The 20,328-nt window shown below is 47.2% G+C and overlaps 4 non-coding genes across 4 annotated transcripts; 3 read left to right on the top strand and 1 right to left on the bottom strand.

Annotated features, from left to right (window-relative positions):
- Nucleotides 1-359: 359 nt before the first annotated feature.
- trnar-ucu (transfer RNA arginine (anticodon UCU)) lies at nucleotides 360-453 on the bottom strand. Its single transcript has 2 exons — nucleotides 417-453; nucleotides 360-395 (listed from the first exon to the last, which is right to left on the bottom strand). It is a non-coding gene; the product is annotated as a tRNA-Arg (tRNA).
- A 4,631-nt stretch (nucleotides 454-5,084) lies between these two features.
- On the top strand, nucleotides 5,085-5,158 carry trnai-aau (transfer RNA isoleucine (anticodon AAU)). The gene has a single exon. It is a non-coding gene; the product is annotated as a tRNA-Ile (tRNA).
- Nucleotides 5,159-5,558: 400 nt separating this feature from the next.
- trnai-aau (transfer RNA isoleucine (anticodon AAU)) lies at nucleotides 5,559-5,632 on the top strand. The gene has a single exon. It is a non-coding gene; the product is annotated as a tRNA-Ile (tRNA).
- A 5,629-nt stretch (nucleotides 5,633-11,261) lies between these two features.
- Nucleotides 11,262-11,335, top strand: trnai-aau (transfer RNA isoleucine (anticodon AAU)). Its single transcript has one exon. It is a non-coding gene; the product is annotated as a tRNA-Ile (tRNA).
- Nucleotides 11,336-20,328: the final 8,993 nt, after the last annotated feature.

Raw genomic sequence — 20,328 nt, 5'->3', positions numbered from 1 at the left:
TCTCTGTAACCTGACAGTCCAGTTTCTCTCTCTCTCTCTCCCTGTAACCTGACAGTCCAGCTTCTCTCTCTCTCTCTCTGTAACCTGACAGTCCAGCTTCTCTCTCTCTCTCTCTGTAACCTGACAGTCCAGCTTCTCTCTCTCTCTCTCTCTCTGTAACCTGACAGTCCAGCTTCTCTCTCTCTCTGTAACCTGACAGTCGTACTCTCTCTGTCTCTAACCTCTCTAACGTTCACCAATCAGTGGAAATGTGGGCTGGAACTGCTGCTCCTGCTGCCTGCAGCAGGAAGTGGTTTTTGGTTTCCTGCGCTGAGCCTCGTTGCAAAATGTACGGGGCGCCAGAAAGTTGGGCTAAAACCCGACTCTGGTGGGACTCGAACCCACAACCTTTGAATGCCTTTTCGCAACCATTAGTCTAGAAGTCCAACGCGCTATCCATTGCGCCACAGAGCCACTGGTAGAAACAGTTTTCACTTTCCCTATAGGAGGTAATCTGTCCATTTCACTGTGTGACAGTGATAACAGTGACTGTAACAATTGTGATTGTGTGTGACAGTAATACAGTGTGAGTGTAACCATTGTGATTGTGTGTGACAGTGATAACAGTGACTGTAACAATTGTGATTGTGTGTGACAGTGATAACAGTGAGTGTAACAATTGTGATTGTGTGTGACAGTAATACAGTGTGAGTGTAACCATTGTGATTGTGTGTGACAGTGATAACAGTGAGTGTAACAATTGTGATTGTGTGTGACAGTGATAACAGTGAGTGTAACAATTGTGATTGTGTGTGACAGTAATACAGTGTGAGTGTAACCATTGTGATTGTGTGTGACAGTGATAACAGTGAGTGTAACAATTGTGATTGTGTGTGACAGTGATAACAGTGACTGTAACAATTGTGATTGTGTGTGACAGTGATAACAGTGAGTGTAACAATTGTGATTGTGTGTGACAGTAATACAGTGTGAGTGTAACCATTGTGATTGTGTGTGACAGTGATAACAGTGAGTGTAACAATTGTGATTGTGTGTGACAGTAATACAGTGTGAGTGTAACCATTGTGATTGTGTGTGACAGTGATAACAGTGAGTGTAACAATTGTGATTGTGTGTGACAGTGATAACAGTGACTGTAACAATTGTGATTGTGTGTGACAGTGATAACAGTGAGTGTAACAATTGTGATTGTGTGTGACAGTAATACAGTGTGAGTGTAACCATTGTGATTGTGTGTGACAGTGATAACAGTGAGTGTAACAATTGCGATTGTGTGTGACAGTAATAACACTGTACAAAGTCTTACAACACCAGGTTAAAGTCCAACAGGTTTGTTTCGATGTCACTAGCTTTCGGAGCGCTGCTCCTTCCTCAGGTGAATGAAGAGGTCTGTTCCAGAAACACATATATAGACAAATTCAAAGATGCCAGACAATGCTTGGAATGCGACCATTAGCAGGTGATTAAATCTTTACCGATCCAAGTGTGCGGAACTTGGCTATAAGCGTCTGCTCGCCGATTCTGCGTTGTCGCGCGTCCTGAAGGCCGCCTTGGAGAACGCTTACCCGGAGATCAGAGGCTGAAAGCCCGCACACATGAGTGCGGCCTCAACCGGGACCTGGGATTCATGTCGCATTACATTCATCCCCCACCATCTGGCCTGCGAAACCCTACCAACTGTCCTGGCTTGGCACAATTCACACCTCTTTAACCTGGGGTTACCCCATCTCTGGATCTGTAAAGATTTAATCACCTGCTAATGCTCGCGTTCCAAACATTGTCTGGCATCTTTGAATCTGTCTATATATGTGTTTCTGGAACATAACTCTTCATTCGCCTGAGGCAGGAGCAGCGCTCCGAAAGCTAGTGACACCGAAACAAACCTGTTGGACTTTAACCTGGTGTTGTAAAACTTCTTACTGTGCTCACCCCAGTCCAACGCCGGCATCTCCACATCAGTAATAACAATGTCAGTGTAACAATTGCGATTGTGTGTGACAGTAATAACAGTAAGAAGTCTTACAACACCAGGTTAAAGTCCAACAGATTTGTTTCAAACACTAACATTTGGAGCACTGCTCCTTCCTCAGGTGAATGAAGAGGTATGTTCCAGAAACACATATCTAGACAAATTGTGCCAAATTGTGCCAAATTATAACCAAGTTCCGCACACATGAGTGCGGCCTCAACCGGGACCTGAGATTCATGTCACATTACATTCATCCCCCACCATCTGGCCTGCAAAATCCTACCAACTGTCCTGGCTTGACACAATTCACACCTCTTTAACCTGGGGTTACCCCATCTCTGGATCTGTAAAGATTTAATCACCTGCTAATGCTCGCATTCTAAGCATTGTCTGGCAGCTTTGAATTTGTCTATATATGTGTTTCTCTTCATTCACCTGAGGAAGGAGCAGCGCTCCAAAAGTTAGAGTTTGAAATAAACTTGTTGGACTTTAACCTGGTGTTATAAGACTTCTTACTGTGCTCACCCCAGTCCAACGCCGGCATCTCCACATCAGTGATAACAGTGTGAGTGTAACAATTGTGACTGTGTGTGGCAGTTATAACAGTGTGACTTTAACAATTGTGACTGTGTGTGGCAGTTATAACAGTGTGTGTGTAACAATTGCGATTTTGTGTCACAGTGATAAGTGTGTGTGTAATAATTCTGATTGTGTGTGACAGTAATAACAGTGTGTGTGTAATAATTGCAATTGTGTGTGGCAGTAATAGTGTGTGTGTAATAATTGAGATTATGTGTGGCAGTAATTACAATTTGAGTGCAACAATAGTCAGCATGGCTTTGTCAGAGGGAGATTGTGTCTCACAAATTTGATCGAATTTTTGCGGTGCCTAGGTGTTTAGTTGAGGGTAGTGCAGTTGCTGTAGCCCACATGGACATCAGCAAGACTTTTGATGCGATCTTGCATGGGAGACTGATCAATAATCTAAAAGCCTATGGGATCCCGGGAAATTTGGCAAATTGGATCCAAAGTTGGTTTAGTGGCAGGAGGCCGACGGTGTCGGTCGAAGGTTCTGTCCAGTGGTGTTTCGCAGGGATCGGTGCTGGATCATAGGAAAATAAGAACATAGGAACATTTAGCCCAGTTTGCCCAATCTCTCTTTGTAAGACAGTCCAGCCTATCCCGGAACAAGTGAACCTTTGTTACATTCCCTCAAAGGCAATAATCTCCTTTCTGAGGTAGGGGACCAAAGCTGCACTCAGGTGCGGTCTAACCAAGCTCCTGTACAAGCAGGATTCGCAACTCCTGTACTCAAACCCTCTCACAATAAAGGCTAATATTCCATTAGCCTCCCTAATAGCTTGCTGAACCTGCATATCAGCCTTCAGTGAATTATGGACAAGGATATCTAGGTCCCTTTGTACATATACAATTCTAATTTCTTACCATTTAGGAAATAAGCTACACATCTGTTCCTTCTACAAAACTTCCTTCTACCCCACATTTTTCCACATTATATCCCATCTACCGTGTTCTTTCCCATCAACAAGTCCTCCTGTCGATGCTCTACATCTTCTCTCCCTCTCTCTCTCTCTCTGTAACCTGACAGTCGGTTGAGGGGTGACCTGATAGAGGTCTACAAAATTATGAGGGGCGTAGACAGAGTGGATAGTCAGAGACTTTTTCCCAGGGTAGAGGGGTCAATTACTAGGGGGAGTACAGGTTCATAGCTCCTTGAAGGTGGAGTTGCAGGTGGACAGGGTGGTGAAGAAGGCATTCGGCATGCTTGGTTTCATTGGTCAGAACATTGAATACAGGAGTTGGGACGTCTTGTTGAAGTTGTACAAGACATTGGTACAGCCACACTTGGAATACTGTGTGCAGTTCTGGTCACCCTATTATAGAAAGGATAGTATTAAACTAGAAAGAGTGCAGAAAAGATTTACTAGGATGTTACCGGGACTTGATGATTTGAGTTATAAGGAGAGGCTGGATAGACTGGGACTTTTTTCCCTGGAGCGTAGGAGGCTTAGGGGTAATCTTATAGAGGTCTATAAAATAATGAGGGGCATAGATAAGGTAGATAGTCAACATCTTTTCCCAAAGGTAGGGGAGTCTAAAACTAGAGGGCATAGGTTTAAGGTGAGAGGGGAGAGATTCAGAAGGGCCCAGAGGGGCAATTTCTTCACTCAGAGGGTAGTGAGTGTCTGGAATGTGCTGCCAGAGGTAGTAGTAGAGGCGGGTACAATTGTGTCTTTTAAAAAGCATTTAGATAGTTACATGGGTAAGATGGGTATAGAGGGTTATGGGCCAAGTGCGGGCAACTGGGACTAGCTTAATGGTAAAAACTGGGCGGCATGGACTGGTTGGGCCGAAGGGCCTGTTTCCATGCTGTAAACTTCTATGATTATCTTGGTTTAAGGTGCGAGGGGCAAAGTTTAGAGTAGATGTACGAGGCAAGTTTTTTACACAGAGGGTAGTGGGTGCCTGGAACTCGCTGCCGGAGGAGGTGGTGGAAGCAGGGACGATAGTGACATTTAAGGGGCATCTTGACAAATACATGAATAGGATGGGAATAGAGGGATACAGGAAGTGTAGAAGATTTTAGTTTAGACGAGCAGCATGGTTGGCAGGGGCTTGGAGGGCCGAAGGGGTTCCTGTGCTGTACATTTCTTTATTCTTTGTTATTTGTTGTGTATAAATTTATGAGGGAGACAGATAGGGTGGATTGGAAAGAACCTTTCCCCTTAGAGGAGGATTCAATAACTAGCAGGGGGATAGATTTAAGATAAGGGACAGGAGATTTGAATCGGATTTTGAGGGTGGTGGGAATCGGCAACTGAAGGGCAGGTAGACGCGGGAACCCCCACAACCATAAAGAATATTTCAATGAGCATTTGAACTCTGTCGCCTCAAAAGGCAACAAAGCCAGTTGTAGAGAATGGGAATAGGCTGGATAGGTGCTGAAGGCTGGCACAGACGGGATGGGCCGAAGGAACTCGCCCGATACTGTTTAAAAGGTCGATGACCCCAATTGCAATCACCGACAAAAAAAATAAGGTTTTCGTTTGTGTCAACGCAACAATTGTGACTCTGTGCAACTTGGGAAGCATCTGGCCGGTTAGCTCAGTTGGTTAGAGCGTGGTGCTAATAACGCCAAGGTCGCGGGTTCGATCCCCGTACGGGCCAACCATCACTTTTCTTCCAATTTTTCCTCTCTCCATCTGAAACGCTTCACAATAATCCTCCACCAAGTTGGGGACAGTTTTATTGGGGGTAAATGGTCTGAAATCTGAAATTGTTTCTGGGGCAAAGGGGCTGAAGTTTGAGATTGTTTAGCTATTTCTCCTTGTGTCTGCAATGGCTGATATTCATCACCAATAAATAACATCAACAAATCCTCAAAAGCAATGTGGGGGCCCGAGCAACAACTGTGTTTGCGTCATAGAAATAACAGTGTGAGTGTAACTATTGTGCAACAGTAATATCAGTGGAAATATCCAAGTTCTCCCTCTGGGTATCAGTAATATGAACGTCTGCTACAGTTATGCCTGTGTGAGTAGCAGCGTTATTGGCTCCGACTCTCACCGGCCGGTTAGCTCAGTTGGTTAGAGCGTGGTGCTAATAACGCCAAGGTCGCGGGTTCGATCCCCGTACGGGCCAGCTTCACCTTTTCTTTCAATTCTTCATTTTGCCATTCGCTCTCACTTCACAACCCTCCACCCCACCATGGGCACAGTATTTTGGAGTAATGCCTGCCGACCGAAGCTCCTGTCTCCCTTCCATCTCCCCATCTGCCCCTTCACACACTGGAGCTGGGGGGATAGATTGGAAAGCCCAAGAAACAGGAATAAATCAGTTTTACTGTGTGAGAGACCCAGTTCTGTGTGCGTGTGAGTAGCAGTAATGCTGTCTGCTGCTCTCAGTAACAGTGTGTGTCCCAGTTCTGTGTGTGTGTGAGTAGCAGTAATGCTGTCTGCTGCTCTCAGTAACAGTGTGTGTCCCAGTTCTCTGTGTGTCTGTGAGTAGCAGTAATGCTGTCTGCTGCTCTCAGTAACAGTGTGTGTCCCAGTTCTCAGTGTGTGTGAGTAGCAGTAATGCTGTCTGCTGCTCTCAGTAACAGTGTGTGTCCCAGTTCTCTGTGTGTGTGGGTAGCAGTAATGCTGTCTGCTGCTCTCAGTAACAGTGTGTGTCCCAGTTCTCTGTGTGTGGGTAGCAGTAATGCTGTCTGCTACTCTCAGTAACAGTGTGTGTCCCAGTTCTGTGTGTCTGTGAGTAGCAGTAATGCTGTCTGCTGCTCTCAGTAACAGTGTGTGTCCCAGTTCTGTGTGTCTGTGATTAGCAGTAATGCTGTCTGCTGCTCTCAGTAACAGTGTGTGTCCCAGTTCTGTGTGTGTGTGAGTAGCAGTAATGCTGCCTGCTACTCTCAGTAACAGTGTGTGTCCCAGTTCTGTGTGTCTGTGAGTAGCAGTAATGCTGTCTGCTGCTCTCAGTAACAGTGTGTGTCCCAGTTCTGTGTGTGTGTGAGTAGCAGTAATGCTGTCTGCTGCTCTCAGTAACAGTGTGTCCCAGTTCTCTGTGTGTGTGAGCAGCAGTAATGCTGTCTGCTGCTCTCAGTAACAGTGCGTGTCCCAGTTCTCTGTGTGTGTGAGTAGCAGTAATGCTGTCTGCTGCTCTCAGTAACAGTGTGTGTCCCAGTTCTCTGTGTGTGTGTGAGTAGCAATAATGCTGTCTGTTGCTCTCAGTAACAGTGTGTGTCCCAGTTCTCTGTGTGTGTGAGTAGCAGTAATGCTGTCTGCTGCTCTCAGTAACAGTGTGTGTCCCAGTTCTCTGTGTGTGTGAGTAGCAGTAATGCTGTCTGCTGCTCTCAGTAACAGTGTGTGTCCCAGTTCTGTGTGTGTGTGAGTTGCAGTAATGCTGTCTGCTGCTCTCAGTAACAGTGTGTGTCCCAGTTCTCTGTGTGTGTGAGTAGCAGTAATGCTGTCTGCTGCTCTCAGTAACAGTGTGGGCAGCACGGTGGCATTGTGGATAGCACAATTGCTTCACAGCTCCAGGGTCCCCAGTTCTCTGTGTGTGGGTAGCAGTAATGTTGTCTGCTACTCTCAGTAACAGTGTGTGTCCCGGTTTTCGGTGTGTGTGAACAGCAGTAATGCTGTCTGCTGCTCTCAGTAACAGTGTGTGTCCCAGTTCTGTGTGTGTGTGAGTAGCAGTAATGCTGTCTGCTGCTCTCAGTAACAGTGTGTGTCCCAGTTCTCTGTGTGTGTGTGAGGAGCAGTAATGCTGTCTGCTGCTCTCAGTAACAGTGTGTGTCCCAGTTCTGTCTCTGGGTATTTTTCCTCTCTCTGGGTTATATTCCTATCTCTGGGTATTAGTTCTGTCTCTGGGTATCATTTCTCTCTCTGGGTATTATTTCTGTCTCTGGGTATTATTTCTCTATCTGGGTACTATTCCTCTCTCCGGGTATTATTCCTCTCTGGGTATTATTCCTCTCTCCGGGTATTATTCCTCTCTGGGTATTATTGCCCTCTGGGTATTATTCCTCTCTCTGGGTATTATTTCTCTATCTCGGTACTCTTCCTCTCTCTGGGTATTATTCCTCTCTGGGTATTAGTTCTCTCTCTGGGTATTATTCCTCTCTCTGGGTATTAGTTCTGTCTCTGGGTATTAGTTCTCTCTCTGGGTACTCTCCCTCTCCCTGGGTATTAGTTCTGTCTCTGGGTATTATTCCTTTTTCTGGGTATTATTCCTCTCTCTGGGTATTATTCCTCTCTCTGGGTATTATTCCTCTCTCTGAGTATTATTCCTCTCTCCGGGTATTATTCCTCTCTCCAGGTATTATTCCTCTCGGGGTATTATTCCTCTCTCTGGGTATTAGTTCTCTCTCAGGGTATTATTTCTCTCTCTGGGTGTCAGTTCTGTCTCTGGGTATTAGTTCTCTCTTTGGGTATTAGTTCTCTCTCAGGGTATTATTTCTCTCTCTGAGTATTATTCCTCTCTCCGGGTATTATTCCTCTCTCCGGGTATTATTCCTCTCGGGGTATTATTCCTCTCTCGGGGTATTATTCCTCTCTCTGGGTATTAGTTCTGTCTCTGGGTATTAGTTCTGTCTTTGGGTATTCCTCTCTCTGGGTATTATTCCTCTCTCTGGGTATTATTCCTCTCTCTGGGTATTATTCCTCTCTCTGAGTATTATTCCTCTCTCCGGGTATTATTCCTCTCTCCGGGTATTATTCCTCTCGGGGTATTATTCCTCTCTCTGGGTATTAGTTCTCTCTTAGGGTATTATTTCTCTCTCTGGGTGTCAGTTCTGTCTCTGGGAATTAGTTCTCTCTCTGGGTATTAGTTCTCTCTCAGGGTATTATTTCTCTCTCTGGGTGTCAGTTCTGTCTCTGGGTATTAGTTCTGTCTCTGGGTATTAGTTCTGTCTTTGGGTATTATTCCTCTCTCTGGGTATTAGTTCTGTCTCTGGGTATTATTCCTCTCTCTGGGTATTAGTTCTGTCTCTGGGTATTATTCCTCTCTCTGCGTATTAGTTCTGTCTCTGGGTATTAGTTCTGTCTCTGGGTATTATTCCTCTCTCTGGGTGTTAGTTCTCTCTCTGGGAATTATTCCTCTCTCTGGGTATTATTCCTCTCTCTGGGTATTATTCCTCTCTCTGCGTATTAGTTCTGTCTCTGGGTATTAGTTTGCATCAGTATTCACCAAAGAGAAGAAATTGGTAGATGTTGAGTCTGGAGAAGGGCGTGTAGATAGCCGGAGTCGCATTGAGATCCAAAAAGACGAGGTGTTGGGTGTCTTAAAAAATATTAAGGTAGATAAGTCCCCAGGGCCTGATGGGATCTACCCCAGAATACTGAAGGAGGCTGGAGAGGAAATTGCTGAGGCCTTGACAGAAATCTTTGGATCCTCACTGTCTTCAGGTGATATCCCGGAGGACTGGAGAATAGCCAATGTTGTTCCTCTGTTTAAGAAGGGTAGCAAGGATAATCCAGGGAACTACAGGCCGGTGAGCCTTACTTCAGTGGTAGGGAAATTATTGGAGAGAATTCTGTGAGACAGGATCTACTCCCATTTGGAAGCAAATGGACGTATTAGTGAGAGGCAGCATGGTTTTGTGAAGGTCAGGTCGTGTCTCACTAACTTGATAGAGTTTTTCGAGGAGGTCACTAAGATGATTGCTGTAGGTAGGGCAGTGGATGTTGTCTATATGGACTTCAGTAAGGCCTTTTACAAGGTCCCTCATGGTAGACTAGTACAAAAGGTGAAGTCACACGGGATCAGGGGTGAGCTGGCAAGGTGGATACAGAACTGGCTAGGTCATAGAAGGCAGAGAGTAGCAATGGAAGGATGCTTTTCTAATTGGAGGGCTGTGACCAGTGGTGTTCCACAGGGATCAGTGCTGGGACCTTTGCTGTTTGTAGTATATATAAATGATGTGGAGGAAAATGTAACTGGTCTGATTAGTAAGTTTGCAGACGACACAAAGGTTGGTGGAATTGCGGATAGCGATGAGGATTGTCAGAGGATACAGCAGGATTTAGATTGTTTGGAGACTTGGGCAGAGAGATGGCAGATGGAGTTTAATCCGGACAAATGTGAGGTAATGCGTTTTGGAAGGTCTAATGCAGGTAGGGAATATACAGTGAATGGTAGAACCCTCAAGAGTATTGAAAGTCAAAGAGATCTAGGAGTACAGGCCCACAGGTCACTGAAAGGGGCAACACAGGTGGAGAAGATAGTCAAGAAGGCATACGGCGTGCTTGCCTTCATTGGCCGGGGCATTGAGTATAAGAATTAGTAAGTCAATTTGCAGCTATATAGAACCTTAGTTAGGCCACACTTGGAGTATCGTGCTCAATTCTGGTCGTCACACTACCAGAAGGATGTGGAGGCTTTAGAGAGGGTGCAGAAGAGATTTACCAGAATGTTACCTGGTATGGAGGGCATTAGCTATGAGGAGCGGTTGAATAAACTCAGTTTGTTCTCACTGGAACGAAGGAGGTTGAGGGGCGACCTGATAGAGGTCAACAAAATTATGAGGGGCATAGTCAGAATGGATAGTCAGAGGCTTTACCCCGGGGTAGAGGGGTCAATTACTAGGGGGCATAGGTTTAAGGTGAGAAGGGCAAGGTTTAGAGTAGATGTACGAGGCAAGTTTTTAACGCAGAGGGTAGTGGGTACCTGGAACCCGCTACCGGAGGAGGTGGCGGAAGCAGGGACGATAATGACATTTAAGGGGCATCTTGACAAATACATGAATAGGATGGGAATAAAGGGATACGGACCCAGGAAGTGTAGAAGATTGTAGTTTATTCGGGCAGCATGGTCGGCACGGGTTTAGAGGGCCGAAGGGCCTGTTCCTGTGCTGTACATTTCTTTGTTCTTTGTTCTATTATTTCTCTCTCTGGGTATTAGTTCTGTCTCTGGGTATTATTCCTCTCTCTGGGTATTATTTCTCCCTCTGGGTATTAGTTCTGTCTCTGGGTATTAGTTCTGCCTCTGGGCATTATTCCTCTCTCTGGGTATTATTCCTCTCTCTGGGTATTAGTTCTGTCTCTGGGTATTATTCCTCTCTCTGGGTATTATTCCTTTCTCTGGGTATTATTCCTCTCTCTGGGTATTAGTTCTGTCTCTGGGTATTAGTTCTGTCTCTGGGTATTATTCCTCTCTCTGGGTATTATTCCTCTCTGGGTATTAGTTCTGTCTCTGGGTATTATTCCTCTCTCTGGGTATTATTCCTCTCTCTGGGTATTAGTTCTGTCTCTGGGTATTATTCCTCTCTCTGGGTATTAGTTCTATCTCTGGGTATTATTCCTCTCTCTGGGTATTATTTCTCCCTCTGGGTATTAGTTCTGTCTCTGGGTATTATTCCTCTCTGGGTATTAGTTCTGCCTCTGGATATTATTCCTCTCTCTGGGTATTATTCCTCTCTCTGGGTATTATTCCTCTCTCTGGGTATTAGTTCTCACTCTGGGTATTAGTTCTGTCTCTGGGTATTATTCCTCTCTCTGGGTATTATTCCTCTCTCTGGGTATTATTCCTCTCTCCGGGTATTAGTTCTGTCTCTGGGTATTAGTTCTGTCTCTGGGTATTATTCCTCTCTCTGGGTATTAGTTCTGTCTCTGGGTATTATTCCTCTCTCTGGGTATTATTCCTCTCTCTGGGTAGTATTTATCTCTCTGGGTAGTATTTCTCTCTCTGGGTCCTGTTTCTCTCTCTGGGTCCTCTCCCTCTCTCTGGATATTCCTTCCGTCTCTGTGTGAGTAGCAGCATTATTCGTTGTTACCCGAACGGCCGGTTAGCTCAGTTGGTTAGAGCGTGGTGCTAATAACGCCAAGGTCGCGGGTTCGATCCCCGTACGGGCCAACTCCAAATTTTCTTCCGTTTCTTCATTTTGCCATTCGCTCTCACTTCACAACCCTCCACCATCATGGGCACAGTATTTTGGAGTAATGCCTGCCGACCTAAGCTCCTGTCTCCCTTCCATCTCCCCATCTGCCCCTTCACACACTGGAGCTGGGGGGATAGATTAGAAAGCCCATGAAACAGGAATAAATCAGTTTTACTGTGTGAGAGACCCAGTTCTGTGTGTGTGTGAGTAGCAGTAATGCTGCCTGCTGCTCTCAGTAACAGTGTGTGTCCCAGTTCTCTGTGTGTGTGAGTAGCAGTAATGCTGTCTGCTGCTCTCAGTAACAGTGTGTGTCCCAGTTCTCTGTGTGTGTGAGTAGCAGTAATGCTGTCTGCTGCTCTCAGTAACAGTGTGTGTCCCAGTTCTCTGTGTGTGAGTAGCAGTAATGCTGTCTGCTGCTCTCAGTAACAGTGTGTGTCCCAGTTCTCTGTGTGTGTGAGTAGCAGTAATGCTGTCTGCTGCTCTCAGTAACAGTGTGTGTCCCAGTTCTGTGTGTGTGTGTGAGTAGCAGTAATGCTGTCTGCTGCTCTCAGTAACAGTGTGTGTCCCTGTTCTCTGTGTGTGTGAGTAGCAGTAATGCTGTCTGCTACTCTCAGTAACAGTGTGTGTCCCTGTTCTCTGTGTGTGTGAGTAGCAGTAATGCTGTCTGCTGCTCTCAGTAACAGTGTGTGTCCCAGTTCTCTGTGTGTGTGAGTAGCAGTAATGCTGTCTGCTCCTCTCAGTAACAGTGTGTGTCCCAGTTCTCTGTGTGTGTGTGTGAGTAGCAGTAATGCTGTCTGCTGCTCTCAGTAACAGTGTGTTTCCAGGTTCTGTGTGTGTGTGAGTAGCAGTAATGCTGCCTGCTGCTCTCAGTAACAGTGTGTGTCCCAGTTCTCTGTGTGTGTGAGTAGCAGTAATGCTGTCTGCTGCTCTCAGTAACAGTGTGTGTCCTGGTTTTCGGTGTGTGTGAACAGCAGTAATGCTGTCTGCTGCTCTCAGTAACAGTGAGAGTCCCAGTTCTCTGTGTGTGTGAGTAGCAGTAATGCTGTCTGCTGCTCTCAGTAACAGTGTGTGTCCCAGTTCTCTGTGTCTGTGTGAGTAGCAGTAATACTGTCTGCTACTCTCAGTAACAGTGTGTGTCCCAGTTCTCTGTGTGTGTGTGTGAGTAGCAGTAATGCTGTCTGCTACTCTCAGTAACAGTGTGTGTCCCAGTTCTGTGTGTGTGTGAGTAGCAGTAATGCTGTCTGCTGCTCTCAGTAACAGTGTGTGTCCCAGTTCTCTGTGTGTGTGAGTAGCAGTAATGCTGCCTGCTACTCTCAGTAACAGTGTGTGTCCCAGTTCTGTGTGTGTGTGAGTAGCAGTAATGCTGTCTGCTACTCTCAGTAACAGTGTGTGTCCCTGTTCTCTGTGTGTGTGAGTAGCAGTAATGCTGTCTGCTACTCTCAGTAACAGTGTGTGTCCCTGTTCTCTGTGTGTGTGAGTAGCAGTATTGCTGTCTGCTGCTCTCAGTAACAGTGTGTGTCATAGTTCGCTGTGTGTGTGAGTAGCAGTAATGCTGTCTGCTACTCTCAGTAACAGTGTGTGTCCCAGTTCTCTGTGTGTGTGTGAGTAGCAGTAATGCTGTCTGCTGCTCTCAGTAACAGTGTGTTTCCCAGTTCTGTGTGTGTGTGAGTAGCAGTAATGCTGCCTGCTGCTCTCAGTAACAGTGTGTGTCCCAGTTCTCTGTGTGTGTGAGTAGCAGTAATGCTGTCTGCTACTCTCAGTAACAGTGTGTGTCCCTGTTCTCTCTGTGTGTGAGTAGCAGTAATGCTGTCTGCTACTCTCAGTAACAGTGTGTGTCCCTGTTCTCTGTGTGTGTGAGTAGCAGTAATGCTGTCTGCTGCTCTCAGTAACAGTGTGTGTCCCAGTTCTCTGTGTGTGTGTGAGTAGCAGTAATGCTGTCTGCTGCTCTCAGTAACAGTGTGTGTCCCAGTTCTGTGTGTGTGTGAGTAGCAGTAATGCTGCCTGCTGCTCTCAGTAACAGTGTGTGTCCCAGTTCTCTCTGTGTGTGAGTAGCAGTAATGCTGTCTGCTACTCTCAGTAACGGTGTGTTTCCCAGTTCTCTGTGTGTGGGTAGCAGTAATGCTGTCTGCTGCTCTTAGTAACAGTGTGTGTCCCAGTTCTCTGTGTGTGGGTAGCAGTAATGCTGTCTGCTGCTCGCAGTAACAGTGTGTGTCCCAGTTCTCTCTGTGTGTGAGTAGCAGTAATGCTGTCTGCTACTCTCAGTAACAGTGTGTGTCCCACTTCTCTGTGTGCGTGTGAGTAGCAGTAATGCTGTCCGCTGCTCTCAGTAACAGTGTGTCCCCCAGTTCTCTGTGTGTGTGAGTAGCAGTAATGCTGTCTGCTACTCTCAGTAACAGTGTGTGTCCCTGTTCTCTTTGTGTGTGGGTAGCAGTAATGCTGTCTGCTGCTCTCAGTAAAAGTGTGTGTCCCAGTTCTGTGTGTGTGTGAGTAGCAGTAATGCTGTCTGCTACTCTCAGTAACAGTGTGTGTCCCTGTTCTCTGTGTGTGTGAGTAGCAGTAATGCTGTCTTCTACTCTCAGTAACAGTGTGTCCCCCAGTTCTCTGTGTGTGTGTGAGTAGCAGTAATGCTGTCTGCTGCTCTCAGTAACAGGGTGTGTCCCAGTTCTGTGTGTGTGTGAGTAGCAGTAATGGTGTCTGCTGCTCTCAGTAACAGTGTGTGTCCCGGTTTTCGGTGTGTGTGAACAGCAGTAATGCTGTCTGCTGCTCTCAGTAACAGTGAGAGTCCCAGTTCTCTGTGTGTGTGAGTAGCAGTAATGCTGTCTGCTGCTCTCAGTAACAGTGTGTGTCCCAGTTCTCTGTGTCTGTGTGAGTAGCAGTGATACTGTCTGCTACTCTCAGTAACAGTGTGTGTCCCAGTTCTCTGTGTGTGTGTGAGTAGCAGTAATGCTGTCTGCTACTCTCAGTAACAGTGTGTGTCCCAGTTCTGTGTGTGTGTGAGTAGCAGTAATGCTGTCTGCTGCTCTCAGTAACAGTGTGTGTCCCAGTTCTCTGTGTGTGTGAGTAGCAGTAATGCTGCCTGCTACTCTCTGTAACAGTGTGTGTCCCAGTTCTGTGTATGTGTGAGTAGCAGTAATGCTGTCTGCTATTCTCAGTAACAGTGTGTGTCCCTGTTCTGTGTGTGTGTGAGTAGCAGTAATGCTGTCTGCTACTCTCAGTAACAGTGTGTGTCCCTGTTCTCTGTGTGTGTGAGTAGCAGTAATGCTGTCTGCTGCTCTCAGTAACAGTGTGTGTCCAAGTTCTCTGTGTGTGTGAGTAGCAGTAATGCTGTCTGCTACTCTCAGTAACAGTGTGTGTCCCAGTTCTCTGTGTGTGTGTGAGTAGCAGTAATGCTGTCTGCTGCTCTCAGTAACAGTGTGTTTCCCAGTTCTGTGTGTGTGTGAGTAGCAGTAATGCTGTCTGCTGCTCTCAGTAACAGTGTGTGTCCCAGTTCTCTGTGTGTGTGAGTAGCAGTAATGCTGTCTGCTACTCTCAGTAACAGTGTGTGTGAGCCTGTTCTCTGTGTGTGTGAGTAGCAGTAATGCTGTCTGCTGCTCTCAGTAACAGTGTGTGTCCCAGTTCTGTGTGGGTGTGAGTAGCAGTAATGCTGCCTGCTGCTCTCAGTAACAGTGTGTGTCCCAGTTCTCTGTGTGTGTGAGTTGCAGTAATGCTGTCTGCTACTCTTAGTAACAGTGTGTGTCCCAGTTCTCTGTGTGTGTGAGTAGCAGTAATGCTGTCTGCTACTCTCTGTAACAGTGTGTGTCCCAGTTCTCTGTGTGTGTGTGAGTAGCAGTAATGCTGTCTGCTGCTCTCAGTAACAGCGTGTGTCCCAGTTCTGTGTGTGTGTGAGTAGCAGTAATGCTGCCTGCTGCTCTCAGTAACAGTGTGTGTGCCAGTTCTCTCTGTGTGTGAGTAGCAGTAATGCTGTCTGCTGCTCTCAGTAACAGTGTGTGTCCCAGTTCTGTGTGTGTGTGGATAGCAGTAATGCTGTCTGCTGCTCGCAGTAACAGTGTGTGTCCCAGTTCTCTCTGTGTGTGAGTAGCAGTAATGCTGTCTGCTACTCTCAGTAACAGTGTGTTTCCCAGTTCTCTGTGTGTGGGTAGCAGTAATGCTGTCTGCTGCTCTCAGTAACAGTGTGTGTCCCAGTTCTCTCTGTGTGTGAGTAGCAGTAATGCTGTCTGCTATTCTCAGTAACAGTGTGTGTCCCAGTTCTCTCTGCGTGTGAGTAGCAGTAATGCTGTCTGCTGCTCTCAGTAACAGTGTGTGTCCCAGTTCTCTCTCTGTGTGAGTAGCAGTAATGCTGTCTGCTACTCTCAGTAACAGTGTGTGTCCCAGTTCTCTGTGTGTGGGTAGCAGTAATGCTGTCTGCTGCTCTCTGTAACAGTGTGTGTCCCAGTTCTCTGTGTGTGGGTAGCAGTAATGCTGTCTGCTGCTCACAGTAACTGTGTGTGTCCCAGTTCTCTCTGTGTGTGAGTAGCAGTAATGCTGTCTGCTACTCTCAGTAACAGTGTGTGTCCCACTTCTCTGTGTGTGTGTGAGTAGCAGTAATGCTGTCCGCTGCTCTCAGTAACAGTGTGTCCCCAGTTCTCTGTGTGTGGGTAGCAGTAATGCTGTCTGCTGCTCTGAGTAACAGTGTGTGTCCCAGTTCTCTGTGTGTGGGTAGCAGTAATGCTGTCTGCTGCTCTCAGTAACAGTGTGTGTCCCAGTTCTGTCTCTGGGTATTTTCCCTCTCTCTGGGTATTATTCCTCTCTCTGGGTATTAGTTCTGTCTCTGGGTATTATTTCTCTATCTGGGTACTTTTCCTCTCTCCGGGTATTATTCCTCTCGGGGTATTATTCCTCTCTGGGTATTAGTTCTCTCTCTGGGTATTATTCCTCTCTCTGGTATTATTCCTCTCTCTGGGTATTAGTTCTGTCTCTGGGTATCATTCCTCACTCTGGGTATTATTCCTCTCTGGGTATTAGTTCTCTCTCTGGGTATTAGTTCTCTCTCTGGGTATTATTTCTGTCTCTGGGTATTATTTCTCTCTGGGTACTATTCCTCTCTCCGGCTATTATTCCTCTCGGGGTACTGGTTCTCTCTCTGGGTATTAATCCTCTCTCTGGTATTATTCCTCTCTCTGGGTATTAGTTCTGTCTCTGGGTATTATTCCTCACTCTGGGTATTATTCCTCTCTGGGTATTAGTTCTCTCTCTGGGTATTAGTTCTCTCTCTGGGTATTAGTTCTCTCTCTGGGTATTAGTTCTGTCTCTAGGTATTATTCCTCTCTCTGGGTATTAGTTCTGTCTCTAGGTATTATTCCTCTCTCTGGGTATTAGTTCTCTCTCTGGGTATTAGTTCTGTCTCTGGGTATTATTCCTGTCTCTGGGTATTATTCCTCTCTCTGGGTATTATTCCTCTCTCTGGGATTATTCCTCTCTCTGGGTCGCATTTCTCTCTCTGTGTCCTGTTTCTCTCTGGGTTCTCCCCCTCCCTCTGGATATTCCTTCCCTCTCTGTGGGATTAGCAGTATTATTCGCTTTTGCTCTATCGGGCCGATTAGCGCAGTTGGTTCGACCGTTGTGCTAAAAGATCCATCGTCGCTGGTTTGATCCCCGTAGCGGCCAACCCCTTGTTTTCTTCCGATTCTTAATTTTGCCATCGCTCTCATTTCGGAACCCTCCATCCCACCATGGGCACGGTATTTTGGAGTAATGCCTGCCGACCTAAGCTCCTGTCTCCCTTCCATCTCCCCATCTGCCCCTTCACACACTGGAGCTGGGGGGATAGATTGGAAAGCCCAAGAAACAGAAATAAATCAGTTTTACTGTGTGAGAGACCCAGTTCTGTGTGTGTGTGAGTAGCAGTAATGCTGTCTGCTGCTCTCAGTAACAGTGAGAGTCCCAGTTCTCTGTGTGTGAGTAGCAGTAATGCTGTCTTCTGCTCTCAGTAACAGTGTGTGTCCCAGTTCTCTGTGTGTGTGAGTAGCAGTAATGCTGTCTGCTACTCTCAGTAACAGTGTGTGTCCCAGTTCTCTGTGTGTGTGTGAGTAGCAGTAATGCTGTCTGCTGCTCTCAGTAACAGTGTGTGTCCCAGTTCTGTGTGTGTGTGAGTAGCAGTAATGCTGTCTGCTACTCTCAGTAACAGTGTGTGTCCCAGTTCTCTGTGTGTGTGAGTAGCAGTAATGCTGTCTGCTGCTCTCAGTAACAGTGTGTGTCCCAGTTCTCTGTGTGTGTGAGTAGCAGTAATGCTGTCTGCTGCTCTCAGTAACAGTGTGTGTCCCAGTTCTCTCTGTGTGTGAGTAGCAGTAATGCTGTCTGCTGCTCAGTAACAGTGTGTGTCCCAGTTCTGTGTGTGTGTGAGTAGCAGTAATGCTGTCTGCTGCTCTCAGTAACAGTGTGTGTCCCAGTTCTCTCTGTGTGTGAGTAGCAGTAATGCTGTCTGCTGCTCTCAGTAACAGTGTGTGTCCCTGTTCTCTGTGTGTGTGAGTAGCAGTAATGCTGTCTGCTGCTCTCAGTAACAGTGTGTGTCCCAGTTCTGTGTGTGTGTGAGTAGCAGTAATGCTGTCTGCTGCTCTCAGTAACAGTGTGTGTCCCAGTTCTCTCTGTGTGTGAGTAGCAGTAATGCTGTCTGCTGCTCTCAGTAACAGTGTGTGTCCCAGTTCTGTGTGTGTGTGAGTAGCAGTAATGCTGTCTGCTGCTCTCAGTAACAGTGTGTGTCCCAGTTCTCTGTGTGGGTGAGTAGCAGTAATGCTGTCTGCTGCTCTCAGTAACAGTGTGTGTCCCAGTTCTCTCTGTGTGTGAGTAGCAGTAATGCTGTCTGCTGCTCAGTAACAGTATGTGTCCCAGTTCTGTGTGTGTGTGAGTAGCAGTAATGCTGTCTGCTGCTCTCAGTAACAGTGTGTGTCCCAGTTCTCTCTGTGTGTGAGTAACAGTAATGCTGTCTGCTGCTCTCAGTAACAGTGTGTGTCCCTGTTCTCTGTGTGTGTGAGTAGCAGTAATGCTGTCTGCTGCTCTCAGTAACAGTGTGTGTCCCAGTTCTGTGTGTGTGTGAGTAGCAGTAATGCTGTCTGCTGCTCTCAGTAACAGTGTGTGTCCCAGTTCTCTCTGTGTGTGAGTAGCAGTAATGCTGTCTGCTGCTCTCAGTAACAGTGTGTGTCCCAGTTCTCTGTGTGTGTGAGTAGCAGTAATGCTGTCTGCTGCTCTCAGTAACAGTGTGTGTCCCAGTTCTCTGTGTGTGTGGGTAGCAGTAATGCTGTCTGCTGCTCTCAGTAACAGTCTGTGTCCCAGTTCTCAGTGTGTGTGTGAGTAGCAGTAATGCTGTCTGCTACTCTCAGTAACAGTGTGTGTCCCAGTTCTGTGTGTGTGTGGGTAGCAGTAATGCCTGTCCCCTGCTCCCAGGGATTATTGAGCAGTAAATGGTTAACTATATACAGTACGAAGTCTTACAACACCAGGTTAAAGTCCAATAGGTTTGTTTCGCTGTCACTAGCTTTCGGAGCGCTGCTCCTTCCTCAGGTGAATGAAGAGGTCTGTTCCAGAAACATATATATCGACAAATTCAAAGATGCCAAACAATGCTAGGAATGCGACCATTAGCAGGTGATTAAATCTTTACAGATCCAGAGATGGGGTAACCGCAGGTTAAAGAGGTGTGAATTGTATCAAGCCAGGACAGTTGGTAGGATTTTGCAGGCCAGATGGTGGGGGATGAATGTAATGCGACATGAATCCCAGGTCCCGGTTGAGGCCGCACTCATGTGTGCGGAACTTGGCTATAAGCGTCTGCTCGGCGATTCTGCGTTGTCGCGGGTCCTGAAGGCCGCCTTGGAGAACGCTTACCCGGAGATCAGAGGCTGAATGCCCTTGACTGCTGAAGTGTTCCCCGACTGGTAGGGAACATTCCTGCCTGGTGATTGTCGCGCGATGTCCGTTCATTCGTTGTCGCAGCGTCTGCATGGTCTCGCCAATGTACCACGCTTCGGGACATCCTTTCCTGCAGCGTATGAGGTAGACAACGTTGGCCGAGTCGCACGAGTATGTAGTGCAGGTTCTATCGTACAACCTCTAATATCAGAACACAGTTGTTTACCACATTCACCCCCTGTTAAAGGAGTATGGCGGGGGTGGTGGATAACTATATACAATTAGAAATTTTAATATTTGCAGAGCAGCCAAAAAAAATGTCTCTTGTCATCCGGTGGGCCGGTCAGAGGTTCAGCCGGTCCGGTACCTTGATGGTTCTTTGAGATCGGTGAAGTGGTGACGGCGATTTTGCCGCTGTCGTGGTCGAAGTTGACTCTGGGAGCGTGCCGAAATCCTCTTTGTCGACGGGCGTGGGCAGGGGGAGGACGGCCAGCCCTCGGAGGGGTGATGGGAGCGGCGGGGGAGGGGAGGGTGGCGACGGGGGCGACGGGGGTGGTGTGGGGGCAGAACCTGCTGGTGCCAGGTCCCTGAGGGAGACGGTATCCTGGCGGCCGTCGGGGAACGCCACATAGGCGTACTGGGGGTTTGCGTGGAGCAGGTGCACCCTTTCCACCAATGGATCCGCCTTGTGGAGCCGCACATGTTTACGGAGAAGCACGGTTCCCGGAGCTGTAAAAGCCAAGTTGGGAGCGATACCCCGGATGTGGACTTCCTGGGGAAGGCAAAAAGACGTTCATGCGGTGTACTGTTAGTGGCAGTGCAGAGTAACGAGCGAATGGAATGTAGTGCATCAGGGAGGACCTCTTGCCAGCGGGAGATTTCTGGACCGTAGGGCCAGCTGTACGGCCCTCCATACCGTCCATTCTCCCGTTCTATGTGCCCGTTTCCCCGGGGGTTGTAGCTCGTCGTTCTGCTGGAGGCGATACCCCTGCTGAGCAGGAACTGACGCAGCTCATCACTCATGAATGAGGATCCCCTGTCACTGTGGATGTAGGCGGGGAAGCCGAACAGAGTGAAAGTAGAATTA

Source organism: Scyliorhinus torazame, chromosome 26, assembly GCF_047496885.1.
Source record: "Scyliorhinus torazame isolate Kashiwa2021f chromosome 26, sScyTor2.1, whole genome shotgun sequence".
In the NCBI taxonomy this organism is placed as follows: domain Eukaryota; kingdom Metazoa; phylum Chordata; class Chondrichthyes; order Carcharhiniformes; family Scyliorhinidae; genus Scyliorhinus; species Scyliorhinus torazame.
Note: the sequence above shows the minus strand (reverse complement) of the source record. Positions and strands in the feature narration are given on the sequence as shown.